Raw genomic sequence first — 21,727 nt, 5'->3', positions numbered from 1 at the left:
ACGTCATCCAAAAACATCTCCTCATTTCATTTTAAAACTTCTTCTTCATGTTGACAGTTTTATGTTCTCTGATGAAAAAATGTGGGTCGTTGATAGAATGTTTAAACGAATCTGTGATGAATAGAAAAACGGTAGCTAGAATCCTTAGCCCTAATCCTTCCGTTTAATCAGGCAAGATGAAATTAGGAGCATTCTCTATAATGGCGTTACGGCGGGGAACTTATGAAAACAGTCAGTCGGAGGCCTCCGCCTACTTTCTCTTGCTACAATCTCTGTAGGAGCTTTCAGACATGGACCAAACATTCCAATAGACATTTCTTCAAACGATACCTCAGTAAAGATATGGGTGAGGCTTTAAATAAAGTACATTTTAAAACAAGTATTTAAGTTCCGTTCATCCATGTTTTTAAGCCACGTCAAATTTTTCACATTTATTAACATACCAAACAATCTTCTGCCCTTTATACACAATAGCAAACAATTCATTAAAGATCTATCACATTTTACTGCTTGGACGAAAACATACAACAGGCAACATCTTCTAGATAACAGTTAGCCTCCTGCCTTCTAGCTATCCTTTGGCGTGTACAAAGTGCTTGATGTCAACTTTTTAACGATTAAATATTAGTGACCTCCAAGAATACTAGATTTTCAAACATTCTGCGAGAACCGAGCTAGATCCAGAAGGTTCGAAGTGTCTAAGTGAGAGCTAGGATTGGTAGTTAATAAAGACCGCAGGTGCCGGCACACCTGCTATAGAGAACCCTTGCCTCCACAAATACGAACACATATTACACGCACAAACATACGCATAACATAAAGCTTCAACGAATGAAGGGCGTGTTGTGGTGACGTAGCGCAGACATCACGTGTAGCGGGAAATGATCTTCAGATAATGCTTTAGTGAAGATTTCCACTACATTCTTAACCTAACTACACAAAATACGATAAGTTAGAAAGGATATTTGAGCGTATGTGTGCTCACAACTTATGCTTCTTCAACAGTCTTAAGGCTGAGTAAACTATGCTATGCCACAAACAAGTCCAGAGCAGTTTGGCCCTTACGACTCGCAGATTCGATCAAGCCGCCTAGTGTCACAAGCGTCTCCGTTACCATAGCAACTTCACGCCGTCCTTAGTTTTACAACCTAAGATACAATCTTTCCTGGTATCTTACTTCAAAGTTCTGAAAGTAATATCTATGTAAAATATTACTGTGCATACTTACCGTCACTTTACATATGTGTACTTAATCTTTTCACTTCACTTATATACATGTGTGCAGAACAACACTCAAGGCTCTAGAAACAAAACATTACTACGAAGAAGATCTCAATTACGTATAGTTTACGTACCTAACTTCATTTTAAAACTTACATCTCTTTTTTTCCTATCTTGTAAACATGCATTTTAAAATATTAATATCATTTTGAAAGTTATAAGAATATGACGAGTCATAGAAAGCATATCTAGCTCAAGATCACATACTGGTTAAGATTACTGACTTTATTTTAAAATGATAGTTAGAGAAATATATTAAGCTCCCAATCATGTGAGTTGTGCTATTATTATCATTCTTGCACTTGTGTAAAGAAGAAATAAAATGTAGATGTATAAAGCCGCGAAACGGAAAATCCACAGAATTTTAAAACACGAAGAAAAAGTTAACACACGAAATGTAAATATAATATTACTACGAACATAGTAATCTTTCAGCAAATAGTTGATAATTTTGAAAATAAAATCATAGCTAAAAATCTATTTCTAAGATTTAGACGAACATAAACAGTATGTGAGCTCTGTTGCAGGATTTTTAGATATTAATAATTTTGTCAGGTTGATCGAATGTTACAAAAGTTATCTAGTTGACAATTAAGCACGAGATTTAATCAAGAAATTCTTGACAGATAAAGATGAGATTATCATAATATTCCTTTTGAAAGTCCTACAAGAATAAGACTGCACCGTAATTTCACTCTAAATTTACAGAGTTTATATTTTCATACTTTTGTATTTTATCGATTTATTTAACAATCTGAATTCGTTTCCTCAAAATACAAAATTCAGTATCAGGTAAAGTATTCCGTGATTCTTGTTACGTACATGTACCAAAATCAATATCGCCTTCATTGTTCAAATATTAAGTGCATGGTTGACCCATAATTCTAAGTTCGTGTAGAAGAACCAATAAATCCATATTTGTTATCACATCATCCACATAGTGTCCGATTTGTTTAGTGAACAGTTCTACGTATATATACATGGCTGAACAACTAAACCCTTACGTTTAGTTACATCAACTACAAAATGTTCCAAAATGTATTATGGAAGCTCAGTAAATTTGCTGCTGTTACGTGCAGATTATTTATATATATATATTATAACCATAACATTTTCAAGCCATAAAACAAATGTATCCTAGGTTTTGGTAGTGACTGAGAAATTATCAGAAAAATTCTACTAAAAATTACTAAACATTAATTTTAGTTAAAAATAAGGTCATCTAAGAACTTGGCACTACTTTATGCGGATGTACACCTTAAGCAGCATATAAATCACGACAGTCACAGTAAACTATCACTTTGCTGATGTCGTGTTAATTAGTACCTCTACCTATTGGGGACAGTTATACTAGTTTCAAAAGGTAAGTTTTATCTTACTTACCCCAAAATGGTATTATCTTATTTTCATTTTTATTTATTTATTTACTATTTTTCATTTTTTATATTTATCTTTTTCTTATTCTAGCTTGGGAGAGCAGTCACATTCCCACAACTCTCTGCAGGCAGTGAAGGGTGGTACAGATGTGAGACGTTGTGAGCTTGAGAACCACATCTCGCCCTCCTAATTTATAATTTTCTTATGCTTGACTAATGAATTGGTAGTTAAGACTGATAGACGGTGTCTCTCCACCGCAATGTGGGTCCTACTTTCTCAGTCACCTCCAAAACCCAGGATACATCTTATAATTCCACGTTGTAGCTTGCACCCTAGAATACTTTTTTTAAAAATATGCAGCATATTTTATTTCATGTTAATGTGTTTTAATTTATGGGTTGAAAATGTGATGGTTATAATATAATTAATGAAAGGTTGGGATTTGCTGTTTTTAATGCAGTCCTTCCTCACAATTTTGTTTAGGCATTTAGCTTCTTTTGTTTGTAACTACTTAATTTCGCTGTATATATATTTATTGGGTTTTACAGTCTTTAACGAGGACTCCTATTAGAATTAATTATTAGTTAACTAAAAACAATGGCCATGTATAGGACAGAACATGGTCACTGTTATATTACTTGTTATTATGCTGAACGATAAACTTAAAAGGAATTTTTTATTATTATATTTTTAGTGAATAATGTTTATACAGTGTTCTTAAAATAACTTGATGCAGGTTTTCTTTCTATAAACTCTCACCATATCTTTGAGAAATAAGTGTTGTGGTAGCGATGACAAAACTAACTATAGTAAAAATGTAATATTGATTTACTGTGTGTGTGTATGTGTGTTTTTCTTATAGCAAAGCCACATCAGGCTGTCTGCTGAGTCCACCGAGGGTTGATTTACTGTCGATTACAACAATAAATTATATTAGAACGGCAACGCTTTGTCTAAGACATTTATAAATATAAGGAATTCTATGTAAATTAAAAACATACGAACAAATTACACTCATAGGAACACATTGAATTTTAAGTTTGAATATTGGGAAATACAGGTCAAAGGCACCGAGGCTCATGTGCATTCTTCCCTGTGCTGGAATTGCCGATGAAAACTAGAGAAAATAGTTTAGCAACACCATCCGTACTATGCGACTACTCTTAACCGAATATGAGGGCTGACTGTCACAGTTGTAACTCTTCATATTTGAAAATGTGGAACTTGTTTAGCGGCCTATCACGGCTCAAACGTTGGACCTTCTGATTAACGTTCCAGCTTTTGATAACTAGGACAATCCTAGCTGAGTACTTAAAAACCTCTTACAATATTAACTGTTTAAAATAAATTCATTCACTAATAGCATAGCAATAATGCCTAGAAAACTTCAGAAAATAGGCACTATTACTAAAAATATAATTTGCCTGTTTTAGAGATGTTGGTTCAATTCAGCATGTGTGTAGCTAACTATGTGAAATGGAGAAATTTTGCTATGTACTAATTAATAACTCAACTCAATCCAGTTACTGCTCAGGGTTATTTACACTTTAAACTTTAAATTATTTTTCACAAAATCTATCGGCTTCGAAATTTTAAATTATAAAAAAACTAAAACTAATGAAATGCTCTGCAAGACATATAAGGTTGTTGTTTTCTAGGTACAAAGACGCACAATGGATTATCTATCTGCACTTTGTTTACCTTGGATAAATAACCAAGTAAGTCTGTGAATTTAACGCTGGCTGACTTACTAGGCGCTTATAGACAAGACTAGAGGAATGATTTTTAATTTTAGTAGTTTTGCTCAACACGAAGAGCTAAAAAAAATTGCTCTCATGTAACATGCAAACTTTAAATTCTTAATTTAATAATAACCAGTAACTCGGGAATTATTCGGATCAACTAACAACAGTGTAGATACAGTACATATCTAACCGTCGATATTCTGATAACACAAGTGATCTATGTAGTTTAAATTTTAAATTTCACTGTGTGCGTTTGAGTAAAAAGTAAGAACATTCAAATGGCAGTTTTTATATAAAGCATAACGAGGATAATTTATTTTTACATTATATGTTTGTTTGTTTTGAATTTCGCTTATAGCTAACTGTGGGCTATCTGCGCTAGCCGTTCCTAATTTAGAAGTGTAAGACTAGAGGGAAGGCAACTAGTCATCACCATCTACCGCCAACTCTTGGGCTACTCTTTTACCAACGAATAGTGGGATGGACTGTCACATTATAACGCCCCAACAGTTCAATGTGCGAGTATGTTTGGTGCGACGATGATTCGAACCTGCGATCCTCAGATTACGAGTCGAGCGCCCTAGCCACCTGGACGTGTCGGGCCTAAAATTATATATACTATGACGTATGAGCTTGTTTTAACCTGCCCGAAAAGTCTGATTTAGCATCAAATACAGTGAAAATTCAAAAGAAGAAACTAGTGTACGATTATTTTTGAAAGCACTACAAGTTACATTTGATATTTGAAGAAATGAAACGCATAACCGTGTTCTATCCACACAAAAAAGGTAGACAGAGATAACCAAAAGCTTGTGAAAACGTTTTAAAACACAATCTTTATAATCTATTTAAAATGGGGCGGATCAAAAGCTGAAAACTGGTAGGCTCAGAATGGTTAAGATTCCACTCAATAGCCTACGTTCACTTTCTACAAATAATTTCAATTTTGTGTTTTATCACGACTTCACTAAAAACATACAAATTCCGGGATTTTCAGAAAACTGATAGAATATTCATGGACTGAATGATATACTGAAAGCAATAGATTCGTCACCGTAGCTACTATAAACGTTTATTTTTAAAACATTTAATACAAAACACTTTCCTACGTTTTTATTCAACCACTTTGCGACAAATTAAAAAGCCACAACTGACTCGGAAATTAGAACAATGAAATAGTTAGAAATGGAATTGATAGACAAAACAATCTAAAATCTATTTAAGTTTTCTATTCACTTCATAACGCTTCGGGAAAATATCGATTTTGATATCATACGAAACGCGAGATTGCAGAATTGTTTTAAAAATACATAACATTATCTCAAGAAAGACCAATAAAATTTTAATTTGTCTCCATATGTATTTTTACAGGGACTTTAGCAAAGTTCTAAATACGATAACTCTTAGATTCTTTTAGCATAAAGCTTTATAATGGGTTTTATGGAGAATCGTACACTGGATTTCACCTTCGTAAGTCCATAAGCTTAAAACTGATGCACTCACTCAGAAACACTTATTAATTAATTAATCAATTTAGATATCATAAGTTTCACAGAAATAGCTGTGTTAAGCACATTACTATCAACGCAGTGAAGCCATTTTAGTTTTTATTGTTATCTCTGTCTTTGTTTGGGTAAGAAAAGTTCATACCCTGGAGGGTCTATGACCTCTTCCTCCTCCCCGTACTTATGTTCTTGACGGATTGGTATTTATAATTGTAGAACTGAATATTATTTTGATCCTTTTCAGGGCAATGTCCATGTGTTGTGGCTTATATATAGTGATTATTTTATTCTATCAGCAGAATGTCAAGTTTGTTGGTGGCATATTTTTTATTGTTTGATACATACATATATATATATGTATATATTTTTTATTATTTCTATTATTATTATTATTTAATATATATATTTTTTATTTATTTTTATATTTAAAATATAAGTTAACTGGGGAGAGATATTTAGGACTAACTTCATCATGTATGAGGTACCTGTCTAGTTCGCATAGTAATTCGTTTCTCATCCAATTCTTATTAAAGTGCATTATGGTACTATGTAGGAGTCTATCTGGTATGGTTGGTATGTTCGAGTATTTGTGAATGAACTGAGATGATATAGTTCTTGGAACTCTGTATGCAGTTGCTTTTATTGTTATGTTAAAATCGAAAATTTCTTTCAGATTTTCTCGCGCAACTATACAAGGACTTTCTGCCATAACTGGACGTGAATTTAAATCCTCACAGATCAGACATTCTAATTATTCGGTCACTTCCAGCCTACTGATTTAAAGGACGCTACTATACCTGAGCTGTTTTAGGACTGTCCACTTGTGGGGCGCTAAATCGACCTTCTGGACTGATGACCCTATTGACCTTTCTGATACCTGTACGTAATGATTACACAGTTACTTTGGTCGATTTAATCTTATAGTGTAGTTTCGTTATAAATGTTACATATTTATTCAAATATTGTCTCTATAAGAAGACTATAAAGATGTGTATTTGGTTATGATGCTTCAATAACAGGTTATTCCACTTATATTTGTAGTCTTTATTAAGTTACTGATGTATTAGTCTTAAGAAATGCTTTGTTATAGTATCTTCTTATTTACACATGTTATTTTTACACTTCTTTTCATGGGGATTCGAACCCATGACCCTCAGATTTCGAGTCGAGTGCCCTTACCACCTGCCCATTATTAATTTTAATTATTTATTTTTTTGTTCTTTTGGGATCGATTGTATAAGAGTCTCATAAAACTCTTTAAACGTTCCAAATGTCTTCAATCTCTCAACATTCTATTGAATAAATATGAGACGAATTAATTTAGATAACATTGAAAACATGTCATAGACACTTTTATTGTATATGCGTCTCATATACGCATTTGGACATTTGTCTTAGTATGTACTAATTTCTAAATATAAAACAATAATGTCACCATACTCTTACAAAATTAAAATACTGACATATTGGTGCACAAAAAATAAAATAGAACAATAAGTGATTTCTTCGTAAACTTGTGAGGATTAACTGGTTGCTTCAATATTTTATACTTTTCAATGTTCGTGTTAATCTTCATGTAAATTGTCAATTTTTACTTTGTAAAGTATATTTTTACAATTACGAATGTATTGTTAATAATTGATTCTGTTTTGAAACATTACTATAAATACATTTTTCTGTTATTCTTATTAGTACGTTTCAGTGTGTTATGTTTATTTCAAATATGGACAAGTTACATTACATCCCAAAAGTATAGGTGTTTGTGTTTTCTTATAGGAAATATACATCCAGCTATTTGCGAAGCCCACCATGGAGAATCGAACCCCGAATTTTAGAGTTGTAAACTTGTAGACTTACAGCTGTACTAGCTGGGGTCGTGTTTTGAGGAGTAAATAACCTATGACATCTTTCAGTAGCGGCTGGCAAAATCATTCACATAAACTCACTATCATACGAGGAAAAACATTGTGATATATTGAGGTAGCTCATGAGAACATCTACTTTCACAGATTGGAGGTTTTAAATGTTGGATATAGTACACAATGGAATACTTTAGTATGTGCAAAGCATATAATTTCAGATTACTACGTATTTTTAAAAGTATAATATTCTCATACATAAGTATTTGTTATCCAATTTTCCTTTTTACCACCAACAATCTATATGTTTGTTGTTAAGCACAAAGTTACGCAATGGGCTATCCGCCACGGGTATCGAAACCCAATTTCTAGCGTTGTAAGTTCGAAGACATACTGCTGTGCCACCTTCGGGGCACCGTGAACAAAACTAGATTTGAAAATTACAGCAAGATGTACTGAAGTATGAAAGTTCTCATAGACGTTAGAAATCTAATCTAATTGTCGTAAGTAGTTTCTTAAATGAAGAAAGTTGAAATTTATCAAAGTTCCGAGCACGTACTGAACATAACAGAAGGAAGTGTTTCTTTTTTTTTTTCATTCAAAGTCTTATGTCCTTACATCGTAGCAGATATAAAGATTTACGTTTCTAATCTTTTCCTCTTCCATTTTTTACTATAATCTTGCTTTCCCATTGCAGATAAGAGGCTATTTGCGTCGATGTCAACAAAAACGTTTTAAATTTCCTATCATTTCAGGTAGGAGTTACATTCGCTGGGATAATTATAGTATTGAGGATGTCGAAAAATATATTTTGCAAAGAAAACTTTGGATTACAAGTAAGCTTTTTTTTCAAAATTATCATTTCGTTATTTTAAACTGTTGATATCCATCAATTATTTGCTAAAACTCAAAACATTTTCAAGGTATTTTGTTGATGATATTTATTGCGTATATATATTGGTTTTGGTATTATTAGTTATTTCCTAAGTTATTAACATATTTCACTAAGGTGTCTTACAAGGAACGTAATATTTGACATAAAGTATTAATTACAAACGCTTAGAGACGTTCATTGCAGTAGTCCATCTTTGCTTTTTGATGAATTTTACACAAGGCTATTCGTTGGCTATCTATTCTAGTCATCCCTAATTTTGAACTAATACACTAGAGTAAAGCCATCTAATCAATATCAGTTACTGCCAAATTGTGATCTGCTCTAAACGTCTAGCAGGATTTGACGACCACTTCTATAACGCATTCATGCCCCAATTTATTAGTAGCCAAGAATTATGGGTGTTGACTACTGTTAAAAGGATCGAACACGACATAATGGTTATCGGGCTAGACAATGGTTCCCTGGATCGTGAAACGAACTACGTGCACATAAAATCGTGCTACACACACTTTAGCCGTAGAGGGATCAACACACTCGGCTCGTGGCTTGCATATTGTGAACCAAGTGCTTTAACCATCGGGCCATATCAGGCCTAAAGGAAATATTGAAATGTACCTGTGTAAACAACAATAAATAGTCTCTACTGCGGGGCCTTGGAGCCGAACCTTTAACAGTTCTATACATATTGTTCTGAAAATGCAACTTGTAGACTTACAATTTTTTTCACCCAAAAATAAATCCAAACTAGTCGTTACGCATACTTAGTCATTGAAGTAAGTTTAATGGAAGAGGAAAGATATCTTAAAATTAAGAAAGTACCAGTCTTGAACTGAAGTATTGTTGTTAACCAACTTTCAACTATATTTGAATCATTTGGATTTTAATCATTTCTAAATAAGAAACTATATACAATATATTGAGTTTATTATCAATATTGGTTTAATAAAGTCTATTAATGTGGGATTAACGAGAAACATATATTAACAGGTACACCAAGTGCTGTATTAAGTGTAAATGGAACTTCAACAAGTTTGTTCAAATTGCTATTCTACATGCAGTGCAAAACACATAATATTACGGTCGTAAACAAAAAAGCCAACAATGGAATAAAATAATAAAGCTAATAGTAATAATAACTAATGTTACTTCAGTTGCAGTGTGACTACAAACAAATACATGGTTGTTAGTGCAACTGAGACTGCTGATCAATATAAGCACAAACAGTCTAGGTTAAATTCAACAGAAAAAGCTCAGGAGGTTAAATAGGAATTTTTCCTGAAGGTTTGTAAACAAAGAGTCTAATGAGAAAAACAACACAACGAAGAATCGTATAGATGCAAAAGATATATGGCATTTACATCATTCCCCACACATGCATCATTGGAACACCAAGGACATATACAGTGCTGAAATAGACGTGATGTTTTGAGACAGTCATTCAATCTTCACAGATTGCTTGGGAATCACCATAGTGATTCTTCAAAATAAAGAAGGTATGCTACGGTCATGTGTAGACGTCAGATAAAAGAATTTAATAACACATGTAAACATATTTCCGTTACATTCATGGATGAGCTTCTCAATGTGTTGGAAAGATTCTGCTGGTTTAGGTTATTAGATCGCATTTCTGGCTAATAGAAAATTGAGCCAGAGAACGAAGGCACAGGTCAAAGTGTTTTTAGAACTTGTAGAGATTTGTAAGGATTTTGTGTTACGTCATTCAGTCTAGTGTGTAACGTGCTACTTAATTTCGTGTAGCTGATGAAACTCACATTGTATGATTTGTATTGAGAGTGGGGAATAATTTATGCTGGTGATACATTGGTGTGTGGTTACACGTTTGAGCTTCATTTAAAAATCTGACATTGGTACTTGAATGTTTGCAACAAGCAGGTCTGTTAAGGAAGCCTGAAAAAATATTTTCTCTTCTGTATGGAGGTAGAATGTGGCTGGAATGTTTATGTTATAAAGTGTTGGTGTAAACATTGTACTCTCTGTGTAGCGTAGGGAAATAATATATATATATAACTTTTTCATGTCAAGGTGAATCTCGCCAGCAAGTAATCCTTACATCCTGGTTATAACCAATTACTTTCCTAAGAAGATTGAAGCATATTCACTAGCTAATAGGTTAAATAAAATAGTTAACAGTCATTGGTCAAGCAGATGATAGCTTATTTCTGACCACCAGAGGAAATACACAAACTTTAAGAGTGAGCTTTTCGTCTTATTGAACAAGATACTAGGTCTGGTGGAGACTCATATTTCATGTTTTTATTTTCAGTCTAGTGATTTGGTTGAGCAGTTCAGTTAGTCTATAAAATATATGGTGTGTAAGTTTGGAACATCTAATGATGGCGTACAATACTACGGAGCAGCAGCCTCAGAGTTCTCCTTTGAGCATGCCAATGTTTGCATATGAAGTATCCTTATAGTAGTTCCCATGAATGACTCCCACTAGTTGTACGACTGCTATGATGCCTGCAATAATATTTGTAGTGATTGTAATTGACATCGGTTAATGTGTACGAACTTGCAGGTCAACATACGAGAAAAGTGGACAAGAGACAGAAGAAAATGCTTGGCAAGATTGTGAAAGAACATCAGTTCGAAAGTAATAAGTGTGATTCTAATATCCTCTAAAAGCATGTAAACCATTCAGATCTAAGTGGACTGAGCTTTATATTGTTCTATGGAAACCTAATTTATGAAACAATATGATTCAACATTCAAATAATGTATTAAAGCACACTGAACTCATCATTAAACTGACGCTGCATGTTACCAATCAATCTCTGTAAGATTGATTTGACTAAAAAAGAGAGAATGAACAATGTATCCATGAAAAGTTAGAGTAAAGTGTAATATTTGCATAGAAAATTCTGTTGTGCAATGTTGTCCTTCACTTATATCAGTTAAAATCGTGGGCTGTTACATAGACTATTTACTAAAAATACACTGTGACCCTTATTTTCTGTGTTAATATGTGAAATAGTACAGAATTTCTACAGACATATGTTTGTTATTTAGAGATATTTGTCAATATGTTGCAATTAGCTAGGTTTGAACAATTGAGATAGTTGACGTAGATGCAATACCTAGAACATTAACAGCTTGTACAGCTTTAAAAACTGGTCATTAGGAGTTAAAAACTTCTATTAGCTGAAACTGAGTTGTGACTATTACCTTCTGAGCGGTCATGTGGAATTTCATGGCGAAATATTTGCACAGTGTTTTGTGTTCTTTATTTGATGGAAAGAGTTAAGTAAATAGTGCGTGGAAACTGCTAGAGAACATGTTGTTCATAGCTAGTAAGTTGCTGACAATTATATCTATTCACTACTTAATATATTATAAATTACTCTTTATTTAATATTTTGGTTTTCAGAACTAAATGGACATAACTTCGATATGCCTGTAAATGTTATTCCATGAAGAAATTTCAGTTCCATTTTTTAAAAAACAAAACAAAAACACCTACAGATATACTCTAAAGTGAATAATAAGTCTGCGTTGTGGAGTTTTATCGTACCTAAATTGAAGATAGGTGAATAGATAGAGACATAAAACGCTGTAGTATTAATAACTTCCATGACTACCTCATGAGCTCATTAAGATTTCTGCTGGAAAGAAGTAGAGATGCTTTATTTTTTTGTTGACAATTTCTATCATGGTGAATTGTTTAATTTTATTTTTTGCTAGTTGTGATGTAAAATCTACCACTAGATGTATATTGTAGTAAACAATTAGAATTTTCAAGTCATAAGGTACGCTAGTTAATATATAGAAAACACTTCTATTAGATAATGTATTGACAAATTGGAAAATTACCCTTTATGGTTGGAATATCTGTTTCACTACTCACCAACTTAAATGGAAACCAGCTAGTTTTTCCAGTGATGACATCATTGTTTTTTGGGATTCCAATTTGCCGTACAGCAACAACCGAAAACTTCATTCTTGCTTTAAATCTTTTACAGGGTGAATTTGCTGAATTTTGCATTCAGTATTTTACTTTTAGAAAACTTTTCTTCATTTTTACTAGAAGGTAGTGTCAAGTTGGAGCATTTGATGAAAGCTGTGCTCACCATTAATGCTACTCCAGTGTTGACATTAATGGACACGGACGAGCACTTCCAGTTTCATGATTTTTAGATAGGATGAGGGTGAAGACTTATTGCTAACACGACCAGTACTTTCGCGATTGAGCTATCAAAGAGTACAATCCATCTTATCTAAATTCGCCTATGAGATTTCTTTCTATGCGTATATTTACCATACTATATTATGACCAGGCAATTAGGGGGTTTGTTTACCACAACGCAACCAAATTATATGAAGTCCATCACGCATACATATCTATTTTCGAATTCCATTAGAAATCAATGGAAAATTTGAGGTAATACATAACAAAAAGGTCAAGAACAAGGACTTGAACCTAGGATCTCTGGCTAACAAGGTCTGTGCTATCCAAAAGTACGAGCCATCTCCGTCAATGTTAAAAAAAAGAGTCAGTAGATCTTCTGTAATTGTAGTAAATCCAAAAAAGTCAGTTGCTGGGTCTTAACAGAACCAACTGAATTCTATGATAATCGTGAAGGTGACTTTCATTCGTGGAGAATTATAGTGAAGATGAAATGCTATGAACCATCTATAACTTATAGAATGCATACGTGTCTTCAGTCTCATTATTCAGTGGTTTGATCTTCTTGAACCTATACATGTAAACCACTAGATTCTCACCAACACTTACTGACCGAGCATGTAATGATGGCGTACCATGGCACAGGGCAGCAGTCTCAGAGCTGTCCTATGGCCAACACTTTGTGTTGGGAGACAAAGCCATACAAGTACTGAGCGCTGGAAGCTCCATTAAACTAAATATTACAATTAGGCAGTCCAACAAATTTCCAGTGTTCTAGATTTGTAAATACTTCGCAGTATTGTGTTGAAACATTTGGTATGTTCTCTACATAAAAATTTCGTTATACACATTAATTGCTGCATTTATATTTCGTGTTGTATTAGCATTGGCTTTCTCACCGCTTCAGCTACCGATCTTGTAAGCAGCATCACAAACGGAAACTGGAGCGGAGATGACCATTTTTTTAGAAATTCTTTGGAGTCAGAGTAGAGTTAAAGCGAGAATTTGCGGAGCTCGAATATTTGTGAGCGGTGTTTAACTTGAGATTGCCACAATAACATTATTGTAAAGTGCTACACCTACTATCTGTAATTTAACTTACCACAAACTTCAAGTATATCTGCACATTTTGTACTCAAAAGTGATCATTAACTTCATTTTCCTCCTTCCTCAACCTTCATATCCTGCTCGACAATATCATGACCAACTGTAGTATAAGGTATTATTATTATTTTTAACATAACAGTTTATGTAACATTAAATATTCCTAATTTGAATTTATTTTTGCCAGTAAGTATATGGTACATATGTCCTGAGAGTGGGGGAACTCAATTAGTCGCCAACTATCTGCACGTTTATAATTAGATGCTACTATACAATACGTTATGGGAATTAATGAAAGCATATTAACCTAAGGTGTTAAGTAGAAGAATTAACTGAGCTTTCTTCTTCAGAGTGCAATATGACATTCAAACATAATATATTTTATTTCTCTTTTTCCAATCATAGATTACTCTTTCTTAAAGTTTACTGTTAAAATTCGTTACAAAGAAAACAACCACACCAACATTATTAACTGTTCAATGTCGGGATATGTAAGCTTGGGTATTTCAGCGAGTACAAGTACACAGAATAAAACCTGTTATTGTGGTAATACTAATATCTTTCAATCCCCACTCAGCGATAAGTTTGAAAGCTTATAACTTTAAAACCCTGGTTTCGTGACCCGTTATTGGCATAGTAATGATAGTGTATTGTGTATCTTTGTGCTTAAAAAACAAAAAAGAAAGCAGTTTCTCAGAAAAGCTAAGAATTATTCAAGATGCAAGGGCTTTATGCCTTGTATAAAAATCAATTTGTATTAACAGTGAAATAGAGTAAAGTAATTTCCATGTTTCTATCAATCTAAAGATAAAAATCAGATAATAAAGTTGATGGGTTAAAGGATGACGTACCAACAAGTTAAAAATTTCATTCAAGGTGCCGGTAATATTAACAATGCGTTTTATGTAACGTAAATGTAGTAAAGTTATTTTATGAACTTGCAAACACATAATATGACAAGAGTTAGTCATTTTAAGTTAAATCAGAACTTTTGTTCGGGTTTGGGTTTGTTTTGAATTTCGCGCAAAGCTACACAAGAGCTATCTGCGCTAATCGTCTCTAATTTAGCAGTGTAAGACTAGAGGAAAGGCAGCTAGTCATCACCATTCACCGTCAACTCTTGGGCTACTCTTTTACCAACGAATAGTGGGATTGACCGTAACATTATAACGCCCCCACGACTGGGAGGGCGAGCATGTTTGGCGAGACGGGGCGCGAACCCGCGACCCTCGGATTACGAGTCGCACGACTTACGCGCTAGGCCATGCCAGGCAGCTTGTCGTATAAGATGCGAACGTGCGTCTCGCAAATGTTCATCATGAAACTTTTCATCAAGCACATTTCGTATACAAGTATTTCTGATTTATTTTCGAGGTAGGTAATATATCTTTAGCTTAAAACGATTTCACACCCAAATTCTGGCATTTCAACACGTTGATGCCACTGGTATTACTATTAATAAATATTATATACTAAACTTTTTTAACATTAGGTATTATATTATCAATGTCACAAACAAGCCTTGTTTATATTTATTCAATTAACGTGTCTCTCAACAGTATAGAAGATACTTCTGAGTTATTGCTATGTGTCTTTCTTCTCCCTACTAGATGATTCCTTATTTGTAATTGTCGAACCCCTTGGTGAACATATAAGAGGGCAAAGTATTTCAAATAAGCAAATAAAATAATGGAATTTAATGAAGGGCTGTTTAAAATTAGAATATATTTAATATAATTAATCTAAAGGATCACAATTAAACAGATAAACAGATTATTATTACTAAAGGTAATTCTTGTATATGTATATATGTGTGTGTGTGTGTGTGTGTTATGAAACAATCAACAAAGATTTAGACATTAAGTAAATTCAAAGAGGAAATTAAATCATTTTTACCTTTATTCGCGGCAGATCTTCACTAATTTTTAACCTCATTTAAGTGTTGAAAAAGAAAGCTAAGAAAAATTTGCTTTAATATCTCGAACAAAGAGTTAAGGACTTCCGTTCAATGCTGTGTTGTTGCCTAGCCACTAAATACTTTTTCCTTTCTCTGATATCAGCATATTGTACTGCTCTATTAAGCTATTAAAGTAATTTTTGGGTGTTATTCGTCTTTCGACATTACCAGCAGAAAATAGCAATTCATAGCTTTTATAATTTCCTTACTGCATACTAGTAATTATGTACTGTTAATGAAATATTTTTTTTATATTAACGTACAAAATAGTGGTAGCTGTATTTATTATTGAAGAGAATGTGGAGTGAGACAGCAATACAGAGAATTAATCCACATAGAAGTTCATTCGCCCACGTGCGATGTGACGGTAGACGCTGTATCAGGAGTGAACTCACACAAAAAACGTAAACGTTGCTAGATAGCATTGATCACACGGTGTAAGCCAACATAATGGAGTCTTTCTGTTGACTGAAAGTATTGGTGTTTCTCAGTATATGTTTCATGTGCTGATCTCAAAACATTTGATCATATTTCTGTGTCTGTATAGCCTAAAATAAAGAAGCTGCAAAGTTGCTGAAAATAGAAATAGAGCATTGAAGTTGAATATTCTAAGTCACGTATCATGAAAGCACTGTAGATAAGTAGAAATGAGAGGAGTGATAAATACTTAAATAAATAGAAAGACTGAGGTAGTTCGCACTGTTTATTATGTTTTATATTATGATATTTTACTAAACAAAATTGTAAATATACTTTGATAAACTAGTAATAACAACCTTCAGTAGAGATTTTACTAGCTAAAAATTAAAAATCTAGAGACACAGGTACTTAGGTGGTTGCCTTATTTTTAGGGTTATGTCATAAATATTTATGTGAAGATCCCACCAAATCCACAAAGCTGAAATACAAGTTTGGTTTGAATTTCGCGCAAAGCTACACTAGAACTATCTTTGCTAGCCGTCCCTAATTTAGCAGTGTAAAACTAGAGAAAAGCAGCTTGTAATTACCATCCACTGCCAACTCTTGGGCTACTCTTTTACCAACGAATAGTGGAATTGACCGTCACATTATAACACCCCTACGGCTGAAAGAGCGAACATGTTTTGTGCGACGGAGATTCGAATCCACTAATTACGAGTCGAGTGCCTTAACCACCTGGTCATGCTGGACCTGAACTACAAAACAGGGTAGGAAACTAAGATATTAAGCAGCATAAATTAATTTTAGTTTTCCATTTATTTTATCAAACTTAGACTGGATTTATTTTGATAATATGCATAACTGAGAGAAAACGAATCAGAATGCTTCTAGGACCTTTAATGCCTTTAAAGTAGTTTCAGTGATCTAAGGTTGAATACTGGCATATTTTATTATTCGAATGCAGTTTTTATCACTGTAAAGAGTATTTGAACTCTCATCACGAATCCTTAACAACATCCAATATCAACATCTTGGTCTCAAAGTAAAATAGCGAACCTTTTCTGTTTACCCAGTATGCTAATAATAACTGGTTACCAGTTTAGGTTTCAGATGCCAATTGTAGAAACAGATGTATACATCAAATTTATGAATTTTTAAAACCAGTTGTGTTTGAAAACTCTCTGGGGAAGAGAGTATTTTTATTGTGAAGCTCTTATAAAAAAGTAAATAAGATATACGCTTCGTACTCCAGTCTAGGCTCATAACAGAATACATAAAATATAGACAGCGAATATAACGTTAGAAACTAACACATTGACACGAGCAAATGTTTATAAACTTCGTCATTTTAACAATACACCGGGTATTTCTTAAAATACAAAATCTCTGAATGAGTTTCTATCGTACAGACATATTGTAAAATTAATTAGCAATTCATAAAAGATGAAAATTTTGAAAAACGATAATTATAAATATTAACATATTACTTAATCTTTGGCCCCCCGCTAGTACAGCGGTAAGTCTCCGGATTTACAACTCTAAAATCAGGAGTTCGATTCCCCTCGGTGGGCTGAGCAGATAGCCTTTGTGGCTTTGCTAAAAGAAAAACACACACTTAATCTTTCAAAGTGTGTTTCTGCCAGCAATCAATACTTGTTTGAAAACAGCGATGAAAATATTCAATATTTTCAGAAGACAAAGTTCTTTGGACTTTCAGTCAATTATGCTAAAGCTTATAGTTTCATTCTACGTTTTTAAACACTTTTAAAAGGTGTTTTTGAGCTATTCCAACACGCGAAATGGTGATATCAAATGTATTACCTTTTTGTTTTTTAAATTTCAAGATTGCACTTATCAATATATTATGCAAAATGCTTAATGTTTTTTAACTTTTTGTAATTAAACACAAGGCTACATAATGGTCTGCCTTTGCTCTCTTTCTAACATTATAAGCCTGTAGACATACCGCTGTGGCACTGAAGGTTTCTTTTAACTTTAGCATGGTTTTTATCCTTTTAGCTTGAACAGAATATTTAAGTTATCTAAACATACAGAATTACTAAAAATGTTTTGAAATATTAAGGATTAAAGCTTTTCCTGAATTAAGGAATTTTTTCGCAACAGCTTTTCAAGACATTTCTTGAAACAAAACTTATCAAAGAAAAATAACTTTACCGCATATAAGTTTCGCCGTCTTAAAGAGACAGTAAAGAAATTCCATTGTTATAAAGCTTGCTCAAGCAACTTTATATTAGTGGCTTGACAAGTGGGCGTTTTTCTGACACATACAAACTTAATATTTTCCCTTACCACAAAAAACGGTTACTTAAAGCAATACAGTAAATTCTCCTCATGACACTTGTACTGTAGAGGTTTTTACACAGTCAAAGAGACAAGCATATAGCTCAGACTAATAACATATAAAGCGTTAAAATAACCATGTGATCTGAGCCCTAATAGCTGTTGCAGTATTAATATAGTAAAGCTTGACAATTGTTCACATGATATAATACTAATATGAAACAAATTATGATCAATGGTTTGCCATTAAAAACGATTTATGTACTTACTTTGTCTGATCTATCACAAGATTACCTGACTGTCACTATCGAGAGAAATTTTCTGAAAGCCGCGAATGCTGTTCTTTCTCATAAAAGTAGTATAAAACATCAAAAGCTTCTCCTGCGGTTAACTGCAAACCTCTTTTGTTCATTTACTAATGGGAAGTAGTAATTTATCCGCTATATTCAAGTATTGGTAGCTGACTCAACTGCCTTTTGTCATTAGTTAGTTTGTTTATTTGTTTTTGAATTTCGCGCAAGGCTACACGAGAGCTATCTGCGCTTGCCGTCCCTAATATAGCAGTGTAAGATAGACGGAAGGCAGCTAGTCATCACCACCCGCCACCAACTCTTGGGCTACTCTTTTACTAACGAATAGTAGGATTGACTGAAAGATTATAACACCCACACGGCTGTAAGGGCGAGTATGTTTAGTGTGACGGGGATTCGAACCCGGGACTCTCGGATTACGAGCTGAGTGCTTTGACCACCTTGCCATGCTAGTAGATGACGCTGTTGAAAACACTGGTCGCTGTCGTAGCATGTTAAAAGCATATTAGCTATCTTATTCATGTTTTAAATTTGTATATATAGGCCCAGCATGACCAGGTGTGTTAAGGCGTTCGACTCGTAATCCGAGGGTCACGGGTTCAAATCCCCGTCGCACCAAACATGCTCGCTCTTTCAGCCGTGGGGACGTTATAATGTGGCGGTCAATCCCACTATTCGTTGGTACAAGAGTAGCCCAAGAGTTGGCGGTGGGTGGTGATTACTAGCTGTCTTCCTTTTAGTCTTACACTGCTAAATTAGGGACGGCTAGCGCAGATAGCCCTCGAGTAACTTTGAGCGGAATTCAAAACAAAGAAACAAACAATTTGTATATAGAAATTCAAAATGTTAAGTGACACCAAGTAGCGTTCCTTGTTGGTTATGTATATCTGGCAATTTCTTATTTTCGAGTATGGTTAAAAGAAAAAAAATTAACCTGTTTTTGAGCGTGCGCAAAGTTCTTACTGTTTTGAATATAATGACAGTCGAATTAAGCGAAAATTAGACTGAACCGAAACTGATCTTCTACGAATTATCCCAAATTAAATCTCCGTATGAATTACATTTCAGATGTTTGAACATTCACTTATTTGGTTAATTTTACTTTCTTTGTTGGCTTTGAATTTTTTGAAACTCTCTTATAATAATAATGATTACTAAACTTCGAAAATATAGACATCAATCTATAACACCGGCCGGACATAACCGAAGATTAGATGGCATGGTTTCGGATCGAAAAGGCCAAGGTTTGAGACACGATCTCGTTGAACAGGTTTCTCACTTTCAGCTTTTGGCGCGAGATAAATGTCAATCCTGATATTCGGCTTCGAGAGCCAGACAAAAGTCTTCTGGTGTTGGGTATTGCTCTTTGATTCCCTTCTCTCTAAGCCTGTAGCTCAAAATTAAGGATGGCTTAGTGGTTGCTGATTTAGCTTATTAAACGACATGACATAAGATGCTCTAAAGATTGAAGATTCAAGTTTAAGAAACTACAATAAACTAACGCAGTAAAAATTAATATGAATACGTACTAGAAATTTATATATCATGTTTGCGAAAAAATGCACAGTATGACTTATTTAGGCCCAGCATGGCCTGGCCGTTAGGGTGCCAGATGCGCAATCTGTGGGTCGCTGGTTGGAATCTCCGTCACAACAAACATGCTCGCACTTTCAGCTGTATGGAAGTTATAGCGTTACAATTAATCCCACTATTCGTTGATAAAAGAGTAGCCAAAGAGTTGGCGGTGGGTGGTGATGATTAACTGCCTTCCCTCTAATCTTACACTGCTAAATTAGGGACGGCTAGTGCAGATAAAACTCGTGTAGCTTTGCGCGGAAATTCAAAACAAAACAAAATGACTTATTTGCTCGTTTATTTAGTTTTGAGCAAAATAGCACATCTGGAGGGAAGACGAGTATTTAACGGTACTTACTGTCAGTTGCTGTGGCTGCTCTTGGCTGACCGAACAGTGGGTTAGTGGTCGTCGCTCTAATAGCGAACCTAAAGTGCAAAGTGTGTTTTTGAAGCAACGGACACGAACCGTGAACCATCGGTTTCAGTAAATTAATTCTTATGCCACGTTAAGCCAGAACAATAGTAAACAACGTATTTAGAAATGTAAGAGGTAACATTACCTACTGATTACAATTATTATAACAGAGTTTCTTAATCTGACTGAAAGGATAAACTAATAATTTTAGGTTTCTCACCAAGTGATCGTTTGCATTCTTAACTGCGGGTTACAAAGGTTTATAACTATTACGACTTTAATTACATCATAGATTCATTCTAAGCCTAATATATATCACTACAATGGTAACAGTAATTTTCATCTCAAGAAGACTGAAAATATTTTTCTCACAAACTTCAAGTTTATGAAAAAAACAATATTCTGGTTGAAAATATTAAAACTTTGAGGGCAGTTCCACATAAGTTAATAAAGTTTAATAATCTTATTTTATCTGATTAAGAGTTGTATAGGAAAACAACATTATAAAATGAGAAATATTACGATATTAAGATCTTCTTTGGCAAAAGGAACTTTTTAAAAAGTTTTTTTTTTAAATTTCCCGCAAAGCTACTCGAGGGCTATCTGCGTTTGCCGTCCCTAATTTAGCAGTGTAAGACTAGAGGGAAGTCATCACCACCCTATGCCAACTCTTGGGCTATTTTTTTTATCCACGAATAGTGGGATTGACCATCACATTATAACGCCCCCACGGCTGAAAGGGTGAGCATGTTTGGTGCGACCGGGATTCGATCCCGCGACCCTCGGATTACGAGTCGAACACCTTAACATACTTGGCCATGCCGGGCTTTTTAAAAAG

At 34.0% G+C, this 21,727-nt stretch overlaps 1 protein-coding gene across 2 annotated transcripts in view; it reads right to left on the bottom strand.

The window, feature by feature from the left end:
• LOC143225511 (eye-specific diacylglycerol kinase-like) overlaps positions 1 to 21,727 on the bottom strand; it is a 258,722-nt gene that overhangs the window by 93,693 nt on the left and 143,302 nt on the right. The gene's annotated exons all lie outside the window — the stretch shown is intronic.

The sequence above is a fragment of the Tachypleus tridentatus genome, chromosome 9 (assembly GCF_004210375.1).
Source record: "Tachypleus tridentatus isolate NWPU-2018 chromosome 9, ASM421037v1, whole genome shotgun sequence".
NCBI classification, from domain to species: domain Eukaryota; kingdom Metazoa; phylum Arthropoda; class Merostomata; order Xiphosura; family Limulidae; genus Tachypleus; species Tachypleus tridentatus.
This window is presented reverse-complemented; position numbering and strand designations above follow the sequence as displayed.